General features: G+C 38.3%; 1 long non-coding RNA gene across 1 annotated transcript; it reads right to left on the minus strand.

Moving 5' to 3' along the window:
* Positions 1 to 1,080: 1,080 nt before the first annotated feature.
* Positions 1,081 to 2,187, minus strand: LOC121138032. The gene is made up of 3 exons (XR_005875260.1): positions 2,146 to 2,187; positions 1,434 to 1,594; positions 1,081 to 1,235 (listed from the first exon to the last, which is right to left on the minus strand). It is a non-coding gene; the product is annotated as an uncharacterized LOC121138032 (long non-coding RNA).
* Between the last annotated feature and the right edge of the window lie 16,691 nt (positions 2,188 to 18,878).

An 18,878-nucleotide genomic window follows, 5' to 3' on the forward strand; every position in this document is an offset into this window, starting at 1 on the left:
AAGCAGTATGGAGATTCCTCAGAAAAATGGGAATAAACCTACCACAAGACCCAGCAACTCCACTCTTAGGCATATACCCAAAAGATGCCCATTCATACAACAAAGATGTCTGTTCCAATATGTTCATAGCAGCTTTATTTGTAATAGCCAGAACTTGGAAGCAACCTAGATGTCCCTCACCCGAAGAGTGGATAGAGAAAATGTGGTACATCTACACAATGGAGTACTATTCAGCAGAAAAAAATAATGGAATCATGAGATTCGCAGGCAAATGGATGACACTAGAAGAAACCATCCTGAGTGAGGTAACCCAGTCACAAAAAGAGAAACATGGCATGTACTCTCTCATATATGGATTTTAGACATAGATCTGGGGAGTGCCAGCCTACAATCCTATGGCCAGACAGTCTGGGAAACAGAAACTACACTTAATGGCTGGTTAAGTACTGAGCTGAACTCAAGAAAGCCAGTATCAGAGAGGGAGGACTGATGATCAAAGGGATTAAGACTGGGCTGGTTTAACCCCCAGAAACAGCTGACCAGACAAAGGTTAACTCTTGAATCCCAGGCATCAGCCTGGGAATCCAGCATGGGACTGATCAAGACCCCCTGAATCTGGGTGTCAGTGAGGAGGCCTAGGTAATCTATTGAGCCTTGGGCAGCAGATCAGTACCCATACCAAGTATACACACGGACTTTGGACTCCCACAGAACAATGTGAGGTGCAGTCTCACCCTGAACTCTTGGGGAAGGGTCTAGGCCCTGCCCTATATGAAATGACAGACTATGGACACCCCCATGGAGGGCCTCACCCTCCCTGGGGGAACGAGGGGATAACAGGGGGGGATGGGGGAGGGCACGGGAGGAAGGGAGGGAAAGGGAGAGGGACCTGGAACTGACTTGTGAAGCAACCTTGTTTCTTATCTAAATTAAAAAAAAACAAACAAGCTTGTTTCTAATTTAAATAAATAAATAAATAAAATTAAAAAAAGAAAGAAAAACAAAAAAATCACCCCAATACATTAAATAGTACAAATTATTTTTAATCACTTTAAAACCCAATCTGTGTGCGTCTATAAGAGAGGGTAACTAATAAACATTGGGTAGGTTGAAATATATTTTATACTTACTTACCAAGCTGCCTTAATGAATTAGCTCTGCTTGGAATAGTCTGTGCAAGTGTTTTCTCTGGCTAGTTAACCTTGTCCAGCCTCCATTACTACCTTAATCCCAACCTGGATCAAGCAAACCAACAGTCATCCACCCTCTGTGTGTAGATAAAACACTTATATACAAACTACAAAAATACACTCCTCCATAATCCATAAGCACATATTACAATAATGATCTTGCGAGTTCCCATGTTAGACTTATTGCAATATGAATTATTCACACTGAACAAGCACACCCAGACTAGAAAAGATATTGCATACCCCATTAGAAGCCTTCTTCTTTGCTTTCCACTCATCCAATTGTGCTTTTGTCTTTGCATCAACTTTGGCAATTACCTTCTTCTCTCCAATCTGAAAGTCATGAAATAATCTGAGAGCACGGATGGCAGATTCAGGCTCTTTATACTCACAAAATCCAAAAGCTAGCAATAAAAAATTGTGATGAATATTAAGTTATAAAAAGTAATTTATACAGCAATGTAAAATGACTAAGGACTTTACTTATGATGATACTGATGTCATCACTCCACCCCTGCTCATTAGCCCTCTAATAACCATTTCACATTTAACATCTGTAAACTGACTCTGTGTGTGTGTGTGTGTGTGCACGCGTGCATGCATGTTATGTAAACACAAAACAAGAAGAAAGGAGAAAAATTGAAATTAAGTACTTTATTTAACTAAGAGCAAATGAGGATATAGAAAGCTCATACAGATCCTGAATGAAATAAACATTTAAAATCTAACAATAAAGAACCCTAAACAAGTACTTAAATATTAACTGAACAACATGACTATATTTTTCTACATTAGGAAGAACAACCAGTATCTTTAGCTATTATGAATTTATTTTGGATATTTTTCCTATAGCCCCATTTTCCCCAACAAGGCAAAGGAGCAAAACAAAATTTTTATGATTCAGAATTTATACTAAAATATAGAAAGCGAAAAATCCAAGCAGTGTGGTACACACCTTGGATCGCAGCACTTGGAGGAAGAGGCAGATCCGGGAGAATTTCAGACCAGGCTACAGAGTACAAGGACAGCAAAGGCTGCAAAGAGAAAAAGATTAGATAGATGATAGATAGGTAAATAGATAGATAGATAGACACAACAAAATGACCAGTGAAATGACTGACCTTAAACTGATAATTATTAAAGTTGTATGATGATAAACTTGGAGTTGCTGCTCCATCTCAATTTTATACATGTATAAATTATCCATAATAAAGATATTTCTAAATCAAGAGGATGTACCAACAATTGTATATATGAATCACTGTACTTAATCCATAGTATCAAAAGGAGAAAGAAGTGCAGGGAGTTAAACAGTGTTTCTGTTTAGAATGAAAGTTAATTTACTTCAAAAGTAATAAGTCTTTGCAGCTGGGTAGCAGCTGACATAGGAGTGTGAGGACAATACTTAGGATACCTAGTACTCAGCCTTGCATTGTTGGCCCACGCCTTTATTCCCAGCATTCGCGAGGCAGAGGCAGGCGGATCTCTGTGAGTTCAAGGCAAGCATGGTCTACTGAGCCAGTTCCAGGACAGCCTCCAAAACAATACGGAGAAACCCTGTCTTGAAAAACAAAACAAAACCAAAAATGGATAGCAAGTACTCACACAAGAGCAGATGTAACACAGCAACCCCTAGTAATACCAGCAACCCAGAGGCAAACAAGGGAAAGCCCTGGCCAAGCTGGCTAGCTATACTAACTAGAATCTACAAACTCCAAGATCAGCAACAGACTCTAAATAATTGTTTAAGAAGAAACTACCAGATTTTTTCAGTTTAATGTATTAAGTTTTCCTCTTCTACCTCATTTTTGTTTCAACTTTTGAATCTTTCAATCCCAAATTTCAGTCAAAACTTTTTCAATTATGTTTTAATATGTTCTAATACAAAAACTAAAGTAAAAAAAGTTAAGTGAATTATGCAAGCGGGTTAAAATGGTAGCAACAAATAAAGAAGATATGTATACATTGGAGTTTTCTATAAGCACATTGTACTCTCTTCCTGCTGAGCACCAAACCACATTTCTTAAAAAAATAAGAATTCACCACTTAACAATATGAAATAGTTTTCAAGACAAGTAAGATGACAATTAAAGGCTACAGATTGTGGTAGTTGACCCCTGTGATCCAGGAGTCTGAAGTAGAACAAACAATTTTAATGGCAGAATGGGTCACAATGTGAGACCCAGTTTCAAAATACCAACACCACAAAAAGAAAAATCTTAGCACAATAATGCCAGCAACTAAGCTTGTTAAAATGATTTACTAAGTCTCCCATAAACATGAGACATAAAACCAATTGCTTAAACAAAAAACATAAAGCCTTAACCAGGCAGCTGTGTCACACTTTAATCCTATCTCTCAGAAGGCAGAGTTTGAGATCAGCCTGATCAATAGAATGGGTTCCAGGACAGCCAGGACTACCAAAGATAACCCATCTGGAAACACCAAAAATGAGCCAGGCAATCTTATAGCATGCCTTTAATCCCAGCACTGGGGAGGAAGAGGTAAGGAAGATCTCTGAATTTAAGGCCAGCCTGGTCTAGAGACCAGGTCTACAGTGTGAGTTCCAGGGTAGGCTACATAACTACTAAGAAATGCTGTCTTGAAAAAAACAAAACAGAAAAACCCATGAAGCCTTAAGAAAAAAGAAAAAGGAGCCTTACTGACTCCTAACAGAAGAAAACAGGTGGGGGAGTATATTCTTTTTCATTTGTTTTATGAATTGTTTCATTAATATATCTTATATCCTATTCTTAGTACCTCAAAATCAAAATAAGAATTGTGACTCACAGTTCTGGGTGGTCCACACAGGCAAAATACAGACATAATATAAATATCAAGACAGGCATAAATATCATACAACTTTAATCACAGCACTTTGGAAGCAGAGCCAGGTGTGTATCTGAGTTTGAGGCCAGCTTGGTTAAGTCTGTCTTGAACCTCAAAATATAAATTTAAATAAAAATCATCAGGATATCTAAACATTGTTTCTACTGTGCATATGATTAAGAATCATCACCTGTTAAAAATCTTCTAATGAGCCGTGGGTTGGTGGCCCACAACTTTAACCCCAGCACCCAGGAGGCAGAGGCAGGTGGATGTCTGTTAGTTCAAGGCCAGCCTGGTATACAGAGCAAGTTCCAGAACAGCCACCAAAACAAGACAATACAGAGAAATCCTTTAAAAAACTTCTAATGATCAAAATATACTGTATGAAAGCACTTAAAAAAACTTTTAACCTGTGTACTAAGTATTTACAAAAATCACAACATATTAACTCACACATTATTAATGAGAAAGCAACACTCTTAAAGTTTTGATCACTTTAAGTAACTCAGCATCACCAAACTAGGAATAAAGACAACATGAAACACTTGTGTAAAAAAATATGTGATTTGAAACTGAACAAATACTAAGCAATCTCAAGCACTGAGAAATACTTTATAAATAATCTAGACTTGTGTCAGGGAAACAAGTAGAATAAATAAATGAATCAAATAAAACCAGAGAACTTGTTCTGTATTATACTATCTAAAGGAGGAACATAATTAAATAAGACATGAATTCCAAATTCATGCCACCAAACCTGGCAAATATAAAGGCTCTTTTCCCCAACATTATTTTAATAACTCTATAATGAAGTTATGATTATTGTGAGTCACTTTCTTAAACTTCTGTGGAAATGTATAGAATACATTTATAATTTTTTGTTTGTTTTTATGAGACAGGGTTTCTCTGTATTGTTTTGGAGGCTATCGGTCCAGCCCGGCCTTGAACTCCCAGAGATCCGCCTCCCTCTGCCTCCCTAGTGCTGGGATTAAAGGCATGAGCCACCACTGCCCGGTTACATTTTTTTTAATTAATTTTTTTTTATTTTCCATTTTAAATTTAGATAAGAAACAAGGTTGCTTCACAAGTCAGTACAAGGTCCCTCTCCCTTTCCCTCCCCTCCTCCCGTGCCCTCCCCCAATCCCCCCCCGTTATCCCCTCATTCCCCCAGGGAGGGTGAGGCCCTCCATGGGGGTGTCCATAGTCTGTCATTTCATATAGGGCAGGGCCTAGACCCTTCCCCAAGAGTTCAGGGTGAGAGTGCACCTCACATTGTTCTATGGGAGTCCAGAGACCGTGTGTATACTTGGGATGGGTACTGATCTGCTGTCCAAGGCTCAATAGATTACCTAGGCCTCCTCACTGACACCCAGATTCAGGGGGTCTTGATCAGTCCCATGCTGGATTCCCAGGCTGATGCCTGGGATTCAAGAGTTAACCTTTGTCTGGTCAGCTGTTTCTGGGGGTTCAACCAGCCCAGTCTTAATCCCTTTGATCATCAGTCCTCCCTCTCTGATACTGGATTTCTTGAGTTCAGCTCAGTACTTAACCAGCCAGTAAATGAAGTTTCTGTTTCCCAGACTCTCTGGCAATAGGATTGTAGGCTGGCACTCCCCAGATCTATGTCTAAAATCCATATATGAGAGAGTACATGCCATGTTTCTCTTTTTGTGACTGGGTTACCTCACTCAGGATGGTTTCTTCTAGTGTCATCCATTTGCCTGCGAATCTCATGATTCCATTATTTTTTTCTGCTGAATAGTACTCCATTGTGTAGATGTACCACATTTTCTCTATCCATTCTTCGGGTGAGGGACATCTAGGTTGCTTCCAAGTTCTGGCTATTACAAATAAAGCTGCTATGAACATAGTGGAACAGACATCTTTGTTATACGAATGGGCATCTTTTGGATATATGCCTAAGAGTGCAGTTGCTGGGTCTTGTGGTAGGTTTATTCCCATTTTTCTGAGGAATCTCCATACTGCTTTCCAAAGTGGCTGAACCAGTTGGCACTCCCACCAGCAATGGAGGAGTGTCCCCCTTTCACCACATCCTCTCCAGCATAAATTGTCATTGGTGTTTTTGATTTTAGCCATTCTGACAGGAGTGAGATGGTATCTCAGAGTTGCTTTGATTTGCATTTCCCGGCTGGCTAAGGATGTTGAGCACTTTTTCAAGTGCCTCTCAGCCATTTTAGACTCCTCTATTGAAAACTCTCTATTTAGTTCTGCATCCCACTTCTTAATTGGGTCCTTTGCTGTTTTGGAGACTTGCTTCTTGAGTTCTTTGTAAATTTTGGAGATCAACCCTCTGTCAGATGTGGGATTAGTGAATATTTTTCCCATTCTGTGGGCTGCCTTTTTGTCTTGCTGACTGTGTCCTTTGCCTTACAGAAGCTTCTCAGTTTCACTAGGTCCCATTTATTAATTGTTGATCTCACTGTCTGTGCTACTGGTGTTATGTTCAGGAAGCTGTCTCCTGTACCAATTCGTTCAAGGGTACCACCCACTTTCTCTTCTAAGAGGTTCAGTGTGGCTGGATTTATGTTGAGGTCTTTGATCCATTTGGACTTAAGTTTTGTGCATGGCGATAAACATGGATCGATCCGCATTTTTCTACATGCCAGTCTCCAATTATGCCAGCACCATTTGTTGAAGATGCTTTCTTTATTCCATTGTATATTTTTAGCTTCTTTGTCAAAGATCAGATGTTCGTACGTGTGTGGGTTAATACCCGGATTTTCAATTCGATTCCATTGGTCTGCCTGTCTATTTTTGTGCCAATACCAAGCTGTTTTCAGGACTATAGCTCTATAATAGAGCTTGAGGTCAGGGATAGTGATGCCTCCGGACGTTGCCTTGTTGAACAGGGTTGTTTTGGCTATCCTGGGTCTTTTGTTTTTCCATACAAAATTGATTATTGTTCTTTCAAGGTCTGTGAAGAATTGTGCTGGGATTTTAATGGGGATAGCATTGAATCTGTAGATTGCTTTTGGCAGGATTGCCATTTTTACTACATTGATCCTACCTATCCAAGAGCATGGGAGATCTTTCCATTTTCTGAGGGCTTCTTTAATTTCTTTCTTTAAAGATTCAAAGTTCTTACGATACAGGTCTTTCACTTGTTTGGTTAGCGTTACCCCAAGGTATTTTATGTTGTTTGTGGCAATTGTAAAGGGTGATGTTTCTCTGATTTCTCTTTCAGCCCTTTTATCATCTGTATATAGTAGGGCTACTGACTTTCTTGAGTTGATCTTGTAACCTGCCACTTTGCTGAAGGTGTTAATCAGCTGTAAGAGTTCCCTGGTAGAGTTCTTTGGGTCATTGATGTAAACTATCATATCGTCTGCAAACAGTGAAAGTTTGACTTCTTCCTTCCCAATTTGTATCCCCTTGATCCCCCTTTGTTGTCGTATGGCTATAGCTAGAACTTCAAGTACCATGTTGAAAAGGTATGGAGGCCCGGTTACATTTTTAATTAAAACTGAATATTTAAATCTAATTAACTTGTAAGCCAATGATACACATCATAGCCTAAATTCTTGCTTTATTCAACTTAAACAAGGAACTGTGCAAGGCGTTATTAAAACCAAATTATAATTCTTCCTGCATCAAAGAGGAACTGGGTTTCTTTTCCACAACAAAAAGCTGTGACATGTGCCCAGGATATTGTCGAATGAGATATTGCTTCTGTTCACTGATGAGCCTACTATCTAGAGAGGAAAACAAGTTACTTTTTACCCTGATTACATGTAAAATAAAACTTTTAGCCATGCTGGATTAACAAATCATTAAAGCTAATTTCACCTGTTTCTAGTAACCCTTACAAACGGGTCTGTTGGAACATTTAAAACTAATATTTGTGGTTCATGTCTTTCAATGGTACAATGCGATTACAAATTATCATTCCAAGTCGCTGACCTTGATTTCCCCTCCTTGAGACCTCCCTGACTTCTCAGCTTCTGTGACAGTGCACTACAGTGACTCTATACTCATCCTCAGCTGCCTCCTTGCCCTCTTCCACTGGGCTCTTTGTGAGTTCCTAAAGCGTCCACCCATTTTGCTGCTCCAGCATTCACTTAAGTGACCCAGGTTTACACTTTATCACTCTGAACTCAGGCCATCTTCACCCGCTGACACTTCAAACCACTTTCTAACTTCTTACTTTTCTCTCATTCTCCAAACTTGAACTCAATCTTACACTATAGATGAACTGCTCACCTATCCTGCTCATGTTTCTTCTGCACTTCTGTTACTTTAGCTCTCATTTCCCCTAATCATGTGAAAGTTACCTCAATTTTCCTATGCACTCCAGCTTCACTACCAGACTGATGTGCCTGAAATAAACCTCTGTCCATGGCAGAGCCCCATTTGACAGGGAAGAAAAAGTAAACACTAAAGGCACCTAAAAGCATCGAGCACACACAAGCATCGTGACGGTTGTGATGAAGGTACGTGTGCCCTATGACTCTGCCTGGCCATTCAGACACAGAGAAGTCAGAGTGCCATGCACTTCTGGACTAGGACACTCGGGGAAGCAGATGCAGAATTTTGCCAGTTGCTCAAGCAGACTCACCCTAGGGTGCTTCCTGTTTCTCCTGCCCCATCCACTCCTGTATGGACAGCCACCGCAGATGGCAGACAGCTGCTCCAGGCTGCCGGGAAATCCAGCAATTCTGGAACAAAGCTCAAAGGGTCACACTCACCCTGGCCATGCGAGATGAGCCCCAAGAAACCGGTGGCCTCCTGTTTCCTATGCGGGGTTCCTCTGTCTCTGCCTCTCATCCTCGAGGCTGCCCACTGCGAGGCCCGCAGACTCAGAACTTGGCCCTAAGCCAGCACCAGCGAACGCTATGGGCAGTGACACCATCAGCCCTGCACATTCCTGGCAAGCAACTTCTCTCTCCATGCCCGGGCAGTCGACTTGCATCAAAGGTTTCTGCCTCAGCTGCCACTGTTTTTGTCCCAACAGAACCTGCAGCCCACAGAGCAAGTTGTCCCAGGCCCCGCCCTAGAGGCCTCATTGGTGTCTTAATTTTCGGCGTCTGTGACGTTGACCACTAGCCAGGGAGAGGACAGGGCTTCCAGTGGCAGGGACAGACCACTAGGGTTAGGGGTTGCAGCTGGCTTTGCTCAATTTGAACGACAATGCAGTGTCTAAGATTATGAACAATCTGAGGCAGCTGTAGCGTTTGAGGTAGGTCTGGTCTTCTCCCAGGCTACAAGAGAGGACATTTTCCCCTTTTTGTTTGGTTGAGACTGAGAGTCATGTGTTCTCTGCTGGTATCAAACACCATGAAGACAGATGGCCTTGACAAACCAATTCTGCCTCCAACATGTGCGTGTGCACACCATGTCCCGTTTTGTGATATTTAATACCGAACACTTACCATTTCTACAAAGCACTTAATTTGGGTTATTTTTGTTTTGCTTTTTGGGACAGGGTTTCTCTGTGTAGCTTTGGAGCCTGTCCTGGATCTTGCTCCATCCTCAGGAGATAGAGGCTGGTTTCGAATTCAAAGATCAGCCAGCCTCTACAACCTGAGGCAGGCGTGAACCACCACAGCTCTGTAAATTTGTACAGTTCCCCAAAATGTATTTAATTTATTATTTTTACCCTCAATCAAAGGGATTTGTTTGTACACAGAACATGAGAAACTACCCTAAATATTCTAGGTCCCAAATCTGAAAAAGTCTTCCAAGATTCAAGTGACTAGAGAGCAGAAAATGTTTTCAATTTTGATTTTGCAATCATCTGATTTTATGTAATTGTAAAGATAGTTATGCTTCTAATTCTAAATAGATGGAGGCAATGAGTTGAGGTCAGAATCGCTTTTTTGTTTTTTGTTTTTTTGTTTTTTGTTTGGAGACAGGGTTTCTTTCTGTGTATTGCTTTGTAGGTAGCCAGGAACTTGCTATGTATACCAGGATGGCCATGAACTCTTGGATTAAAGGCATGCACCACCAACACCTGGCCAGTGTGGCTTAACTAATTACAGGACAATCTTGGCTAATCAGAGTCAAATTACCGATTTCTATTTCCCAGAATGCCCCGTTTTAATACTAATCTTTCCCATCAGAAGACTGCAGTTTTGAGGTGAAGTGTCTTACCCTTAGGTAGCTTTTCCCTTTATTGCTCATATGGGAAGAATGCAGACAGTAGTGCAGACCACATTAAACAAACTCAATACACATGTTAGACAAGCATAGGCTAATACACATTTGTAAAGTTGTTCATTACTTCAACTGCAATCTGACTGATAGAACCAATCTCAACATAAGACATTTTTTGTGCAAAGATGTACATGAAGTATTGGTATATAAAAATGATAAAGCTAAGTGTTCTGCAACAAATCATATTTCGTCCATGTTATAAAACTCTGTATGAGTTATATGCAAAGACATGTGTGGAGATATACACAATCATTAATCCCATGGTGGCAGAGACAGGTGGTTCTCTGTGAGTTTGACATCAGCCTGGTCTACAAAGCTAGGTCCAGGACAGCCAGTGGTGTTACAGAGAAACCATGCCTCCAAAAACCAAAAGAAAAGAAACAAAATTTGGGAAGCAGAACGGTTATATAACAGAATGCCGGTGAGATCCAATAGTGATTAGCAAAAAGTGAAGCAGAAACTGGACCTGAAAGCAGTACTTAGGATAGTAGCCTGCCAGAGTAGAGTGCGAATGAAGTCATAATTAAAAGCAAGGGGCTATCAATGAGAAGGTCATGTCTAATATCAATGACTCCAAGGAACTACACAATTAGTATTTGCATATGATATAAATTTGCTTATACTCACATGTAGTAACACTATCATGATACCTACATATTTAAGTATCTTTAAATCAAAAACATTCTCATACTTTATAATCTTGCCTAGAAAAATACTCATCCAAAAGAAATTTGAAAATATTTTCTCACTAATTCTAATTACTTTATTCTTTGTAATTGGGTACATCTATCAATACTGTAAAGCTGTTGCACCTTACATTTTTCCTTACATTATCAAAAAAGAAATGGAGTATCGTTGAACTTGTTTTTTGGAAAGCTGAGATGACCATGGGCCACACAATTGGACCCAGGTCAGACCTAGGCAAAGACAGGGAGAGACAGAAAAAAAGGGGAAGATTGGGGAGAAGGAAGGAATTCAATTAAATGAATCCCAATAAAAGGGACTCATTTAAACCAAGGCAGTGGAGGTGCACACCTTTAATCCCAGCACTCAGGAGGCAAAGGAATTTGAGGCCAGAGAGAGTTCCAAGACTGCCAGTGCTGTTATGCAGAGAAATCCTGTCTTAGAAAAACAAAGAAATGAAAAAGAACAGACTACATACACACTTGAAATGGAGAGAGTTTCTGAGTATGGTGGTGCATGCCTCTAATCCCAGCACTGGAGAGGCAAAAGAAGTATCTGAATTCAAGGTCACCATGTGCAACATAGCCATCCAGCAACATATAGCAAAACTCCTTTACAAGGACAGAAAAAAAGTTACTATACAATTGAACTCCCATTTTGTATGAAAATATAAAGGGCATCAATAGAATGAAAATAGTGTAACATTTTTATTTATGGTTTTTATAATTATCTTTTTCTGTTGGTATTTACAACCATTCCTACTTTGGTTGCTTCAAGAGACTCAAGGAGGGTCTACAGATGCAGTGAGTTCCAGGATAAAAACAAGCCTGACAAACAATGGATGCCTACTTATATGTATTTGCAATTTTATTTTCTTCATGGTGGTTAAAAAATATATATACAGATAACTTCTTTTGGTTGGTATTCATGCCAATTATTTGAAACTTCACTGTGAGGAAAACATCAGCATTTCTATTACTGTTTATAGAAGCACTATTATAAAGCTCTCGTAACAAACTCTTTAAAGAACATCCTCAGGGTCTGGTTGGGATAGAGTATAGAATATATCCATTGTCCTAGGGAACTGTTTGAGGGCTACTTTGATGTTCAACAACAGAACATACTGGACATAGGCAACTATTTTTCTAGTGCATCAACATACTTGTACACTGTAACCCAGCCCTTTGGATTGCAATGGAAGGAAGCAGCCTGGGAGATAGTAAGTTCCAGGACAGCCTGAACTAGATTGGGGAGCTTTACTCTCAAAAAACGGGGTAGAAGGGGTAACAAAATAGCCATTATCCTTAAAAATCAACTTTTAAGGGAAAATATGTTACCACTACACACTCTGCCAGGATAAAATAATGTGCAGGTAACTGAAAAATCTTATTTAATTAAGAGAAACACATGGGTTAGTTGACACTAGTATCATCTGGTAATTATAAAAGTTTGGGTATTGTCTACTCTACTCAATCACATAGATATTTGAACAAGACATATGGCAAAGGTGCCCACTCTGTTGCTAAAAGAATTTGTCTCCAACATTTTACTGCTATTATTTCACACTAAGCTTAAATTTTGTTTTGTGGTCAAACCAGGGAAAAGCTTAAGTCCTTCATGTGTGATTAATATCAATCAATATAAAGCCTAAGATGTATCATAACAACTAAGAAGTCTAAGTGACTTAAAAATGAGCTTTAAAATGGCAAAACATGGCTTAAAGTATATTAAACTATTAATTTAACTGCCTTTTCTGCCACCCAAATGACCACCCCAACCATACTGAAATGCTGTTGTGTGATATATGATGGAGTCCTATGCAGTATAAGGGATATACTTCTAAAATATTCATGTAAACATCATCTCTAGTTTCTAAAGGTATCTGAGAGACTAGCAAGGTGAAGTCAATCTACTTGAATTAACTTCCTGGCAATATTAGCTAAATAGAATCCTTGCATGTCGTCAAAGCAAATGTTCAGTGTGTTTGGAACACAAAGAAACAAAATAAGCAAGATCTTGTGCTAAAATTGCTGTTCAGACCTGCTTAAACAAGGACTGAAACAGGGCTATTAAATAAATTTATAGTCGGAAGGATCATCTTTCTGGTACTTCCTCTTGAGAAACCAAACTTTTAAATATAATCAACACTATGTAAATTTATTCATAGATGATAGCCTCATTCAAGTTAAGATAAATAATATTTTTGATCTTCTGATACCGTAAAAATTCATTTCAAAATTCGGCTCATAATTTCAGGTTGTTTTCTAGTATATGCACTACACAATTATAACATAATGCCATTTATTTATATAATTCGAAGGAAGCAACACAAAGATCAAATATATAAATTTTTATAACTGAAATATTTACGTAATGAAGTCATGGCAAGGTTCAACATTAAGAACATTGTTTTGGATATTGTCAAGATGTTTAAAAGGAGGAAAGATAAAAGGAAAAACAAACGACCTTAGTAACTCAAACACACAGTCACAGTATTCTAACAAGCCAGTCTTTACCTTTTAATAAGCAAACATGGCAACAGTTGCACCTGAAATTTATAAGAAATATTTAGAACTTGGTACTTTTAAATTAATTTTGTCCCCTGGTGATCTTCTGAATTACTAATAAATTCCAAGTATTTCTCTAAACATGTTATCAATATATTGAATGTTTGATGACCAGTGATAAAAATTTGTGGACATGAAACTGCCAGAAAAGATGTATCTTTGGGAAAAAGATGTAACGTATTAACTACCATGGTGCATTGCATCACTATTGTGTTTTGTCAAAATCTTTTGTAAATTTACCTTATTTACTGGTTTTAGGTATAGAACCCAGGCCCTCTTTCATGCTAAGCATAGTAAGATCTCCCCCTGATGTACCCCATGGTCATTTGTTTTAAAGAAGTTGGGCTCCTCCCAGTCTATACTTTTAGAATTAGTTCTGCTTTATAAAATGAACCCACACAAATTAAACCAAGAAAAGCTGAAAATGTGCTGAGTAAAATGTTTCAGAACATTAGAATCTAATATGATTCAGTTCTGAGCCAAATTGGAGGAAGAAATAAGACTATGATGTATCATCTGATTTACAGAGAAACACAAATATTATTTAGCAGACTGTTGTTACTCACTGCGTAATATCACTCTCTGGGAAACTCACACTTAATCATACTAGTAGTTACTTGTGTTGGCACAATTATCACTTTTCCTTTATGAGTCCATTGGTGAATTACAAAATGTGTAGGGAACCCGCCAAAGAAAATTAAAAAAGACTTTATACATACACTCACACAAACACATTAATACAGAGATACATTAGGAATGACTGCCAGTTTTAGCACTCTAATTTTAAACTCCTTGACTTTACAAGGGCTTATCATTTCTGAACAGGGGTGTGGGATGAGATGGTAATGGTTATGACTAGTATTCAAATTATTCATGTTGGTGTCTATACAGTACAATTTTAATATTAGGTGTAATCCTGGAAAAGAACTGGGGAATCATTTTGATATTCACAAGGAACTAATCAGCAGGACAAGATTACATGAGACAGATTGTGTACAGTAGCTGCAGCTTATAAAACACACCAGCAATTTGTACCTGGTAAGTATAAAGAGAACCAGGGATTTGGGGGCTTTACAACCAAGTGCTTAGACAGGGTGTCAACAAATTAGATGACAAAGGAATTCACATTTTCTACATTAAAAAATTACAGATCTCACAAATGTCTTTGAAAACAGAGAAAATTCAAAGTTCTTTGAAGGTTGCAAAAGAAGAATCCTGAAATGTCACTCTGACACTAAACAGTTTTACTTCACAAGACCAATTTTATTGGCTTCTGTTTCATATATCAATAACCTCCACATTTTGAGTATAAAAACTTCTCCTTCATCTAGTACCTAGAAGAGAAGACAGGACATGTAAAGATAATTATTAGTATGCCAAACCAACAGCAAAACACAAGAAAATTCTTATGCAAATGCAATTAACATAATGATTTAAACAAAAATTGTCCAGTATTAAAAATATTTTAAAGAGAACAGTTAAGTTACCAAAAGAAAGATTATGATTCAAGCAACTACTGTGAATCTTAAATAATAATTCCATTGTACTTTTGTTTACTGTTTGTATCTTCAGATACACAGACCATACGGACCCTAAACTTCAAAGAAAACTGGGATAACCTTGAGATGCTGCTTTCCCCTTCTCCAAGTGTTGAGATTACAGGCATATGCCACCACTCCAACACAGTCTCCAAAAATACTGTGTGGGTACAACTTTTTATATAGAAGTTAATTTTATAGATATTACATTTATATGTGTCTGGCCAAACTACTTTATATGCAAACAGAAGCTTGCAATAAGGAACAATCTATGGCTGGACTTTGGTGGTGCATACCTTAAATGCCAGCACTCAATAGGCAGAGACAGGGATCTCTGTGAGTTAGAGGTTAGCCTCCAAACAATACAGAGAAACCCTGTTTCAAAATACCAAACAAAAGTGAAAAACTTAAATATGTAATGTATATTTATGTATATATGCTCATAGTCATTTTACTTTTCCCAAACCAGACGTACCATCTTACCTAACAACTGCTTATTTTGTGACATTAAACAACAATGACAAAGGACACAAAAATACTAACATTATCTTTTCTCCTGGTAAATTAATAAACCAGGTTATTTTTCTTTCTACCTAGGATTTAATTACTACATAATATTCATAGTACTACCTCTGCCTTTAGCCTATACACATAAGTCTCTGGTACTAGAGGGTGCTGTTAAGATTAATGGAAGACCTTACTTCCTTAAAGACATTATCTATGGAAGAAACTCCAGAATATATATTACTGCTTGACTGGAAAGCAACATCTGGTTTCTTCCCTAAACTACCTCTAACAATTTTGAGATTCAAACCCTTACTGTGACCCCCATCTCCACACATCACCGTGCACCGTCAAATACTCTGGTGTCTCTTTCTTGTTTCAGGCCTAGAGACCCATCTCCAGAGAGTCCTGGGTAAGTGGTTTAGTGTCTGTCTTGGAGCATATTGCAAGATTGATGAGGCTTTTCTTACTTTGGAAAAGACTGAGCAAGTGCACCCTTGAGCCATGGAATCTGGCATTCTTGGTGCATTACTGCTATCAAGCAGAATGGTTTTGCTGATCCCAAATTATGTTTCCGTGCTTGCTGGAACATGGCTGTAGGCTGCCTAGAGAGAGACATCCACTCCTTACCTCAACAGGAGAAAAGCTTGTCTCCTGCAGTCTTCTTAGAGAAGGAGAAGGTTGAAGGATGCATGGCCCTGGGGGGCCTTGGAGAAGTGCCACAGGATTGGCTTGCTCCAGACAGGAAACTCACACTTCCCTTTCTGGTACAGCCATGTCTTGTTGGATCTGGGGTACACTGCAAGGGATTCTGCATAGTAGGATTCATATGACTCGATGTGAAAATGTTTCATGTCTCCCCACCATCTCTGTGTGCATAAGGCCAACACCAAACTCCCTATCTTTTTCTAAAGGCTCTCCAAGAGCAACAGCAGCACACTACTGAAGCCACACATACTGTCCAAAAACTCTGGCCTGTGATCAGCGTCTCAGGCCAGGTTGCCATTGTAGCTAAATACCTGTCAAACATTTATCTCCTTCCCTGTTGTCCTTTCCCATCCTCTTCAGCCAGGCCTATATGCTGGCATTGCTGTGCTTTCTTTTAGACATAGCTTTCTCCTTGATCGGTTCTGTAGGTTCAGTTTAGTGACTGGGGCCTATTACAAAAGGTTTCTGCTCCAGATGCACATTTCCAGAACCCTACAAGCAGTCGGGGTGATACCACCTTCCTGATCACATGCAACCTGGCTGTTTGTACTTAGTGGACATGGGACTCAAGGCAGTCTGTTGGCTCAGGGTGAATCGCATATGCCTGCCTTCCTCTACATAGTTCACCTTTATTAAAACAAGGAGAACTCACAGTGTCCAAGGTTGAAAAGCTCCTTTCCTGCTCTTCCAGATCCAGGCATCATCTCAAATATTAAAATACTTTGAGAAGGCCTTGAAATTTTCATAAGACACTATCTGGGTTCCTAGAACTTCTGTGTGAGTGTGTATGTGTAGACTAAAGCCTGGCTAGTTAGGTGATAGTTTTTCTAGAATTTTTTATGATATTCCACCCAGATATTTCTTTTGGAGATATTGACAATTTTGAAAAATCTGCTGTCAAGTTATGAGCTATATATGTAAGTTAAGTTATATGCTTATTTGGTAAATCACAGGAATCTGTTTCTATTTAATGGAGTTTAAGCTTCAGTTAATCATACCATGGAATGCACTGGTTCTGTTAATATTCAGCATGAAAAAATATTTTATTTTTTTCGATGAACCTACACATTCACTGTCAAAACCCAATCCCTAAAATGTATACTTTGCTACATGGATCCATTCCACTACCTACTATTAGTAAGCAGCATGTTTTTTGATTGAGGAAACATTATCTGAAATGTGGTTGGACCATGAGGTCAGTCCTTAGCTCTGTGAATGGATAGTAATTAAAATGAAAACATGAAAATAACAAGGACTTCAAAAAAAGTTAACTAAATTTAACAAAAAAAGACAAAGAAGAAGGAGAAATAAGAAAATAAAATTGTATATATATGATCAAATAATAAGTAAGTATGAAAAGATATTTTATAAGTATGAAAATATATTTTATAAGGTAGAATTGTTTACTCAGGGTTGTGTATACACACATATACATACATATTTATCTTTTATGAGTATGTGGGTTTATGAAAAAACATATAAGTATATATGTATGTATGAATGAATGTATGTGTGTATGAATGGGTATGTGTCAAGCATTACTGAGTTAAATGTTCAAGACATGAAATAAAGAAATATAAATGGTGATGTGGACATATCTTTAGAATTTTTAATTTTTATTCTTTTATTTAAACAAAAGTAATTTATTAACGTATAAATCATTCTCTAAATTTGGGGAAATTATTTCCCATACTGCACCAAAGAGTTTCTTTTTCAGTATTTATAGGGTGGCAGCTTCCTGGAATTTCTCATGTACTTATTGCAGCATCTATTATTGGTATTTAAACCTCTTGTTTATATATTATTACTATGTTTATGCTTTCAGACAGGAAAATTTATGATAGAGTGAAAAGAACAAGGAGAAATAAAAGGGGAGATTTGGAGATGACAAGACAAAAAGAAATTCAATCATATCTTATTTTAAATATTTATATTGAAACATTTTGAGGAAGTCTTTAAATCCATGGGTATATGCCAGAGTAGCCAGAATACAATGTGCTTTATGAGAACAACAGTTATAATAAGTTTGGGTAGCTGCCTAATTAGGGGAGAACAGCTCGGGAATCAGTCTCTCTATAGTCTTCGAAATGGCTTCAAACATGTAAATCACATGAGGTCAGGTCACTCCCCTAAGACCCTTCCACTGACAAGATCCAACCATAACATTTGTAACTGTTCAAAAAGGTGCCACTGAGGCACATGAAGCGTCAGTTCTACTAAGTTTCAAGTCCAACCTCTATACTTGAAAGCCCACTTACACTCACCCATGAGAACTGCACCCTGAAAAGCTATACCATATCTAGAAGTAAATATGTATAAGCACTATATTCTACTCAGTAATAATCTCTTTCTTGAACAAGTAAAATCAAATTCCTGGTTTTAGGCATCCCAATAAATTTGATAGACTTTCGTCATGATTTGTAACTTTGTGGTTTTACTTGATTCCCAACTGCCAGGATACCTTTCAATCTGAGTGGCAAAAATTATGAAAACTTGGCAGATGTATATACAATGGAAAATTCACAGTTTTATGGATAACACTAAGGCCTTTAATTTCTTTGTTCAGAGTTTTCATCCTCAGTGAAGACAACATCCACACAAAAAATATTGTGAAACTTGTCCACAGGCTCTATTCAGTAGATTAGGTACCCTATTGCTTAGCTTGCCATTTGGTGTCATCCGTT

This window comes from Mesocricetus auratus, unplaced genomic scaffold, assembly GCF_017639785.1.
Source record: "Mesocricetus auratus isolate SY011 unplaced genomic scaffold, BCM_Maur_2.0 contig_2228_pilon_obj, whole genome shotgun sequence".
In the NCBI taxonomy this organism is placed as follows: Eukaryota; Metazoa; Chordata; class Mammalia; order Rodentia; family Cricetidae; genus Mesocricetus; species Mesocricetus auratus.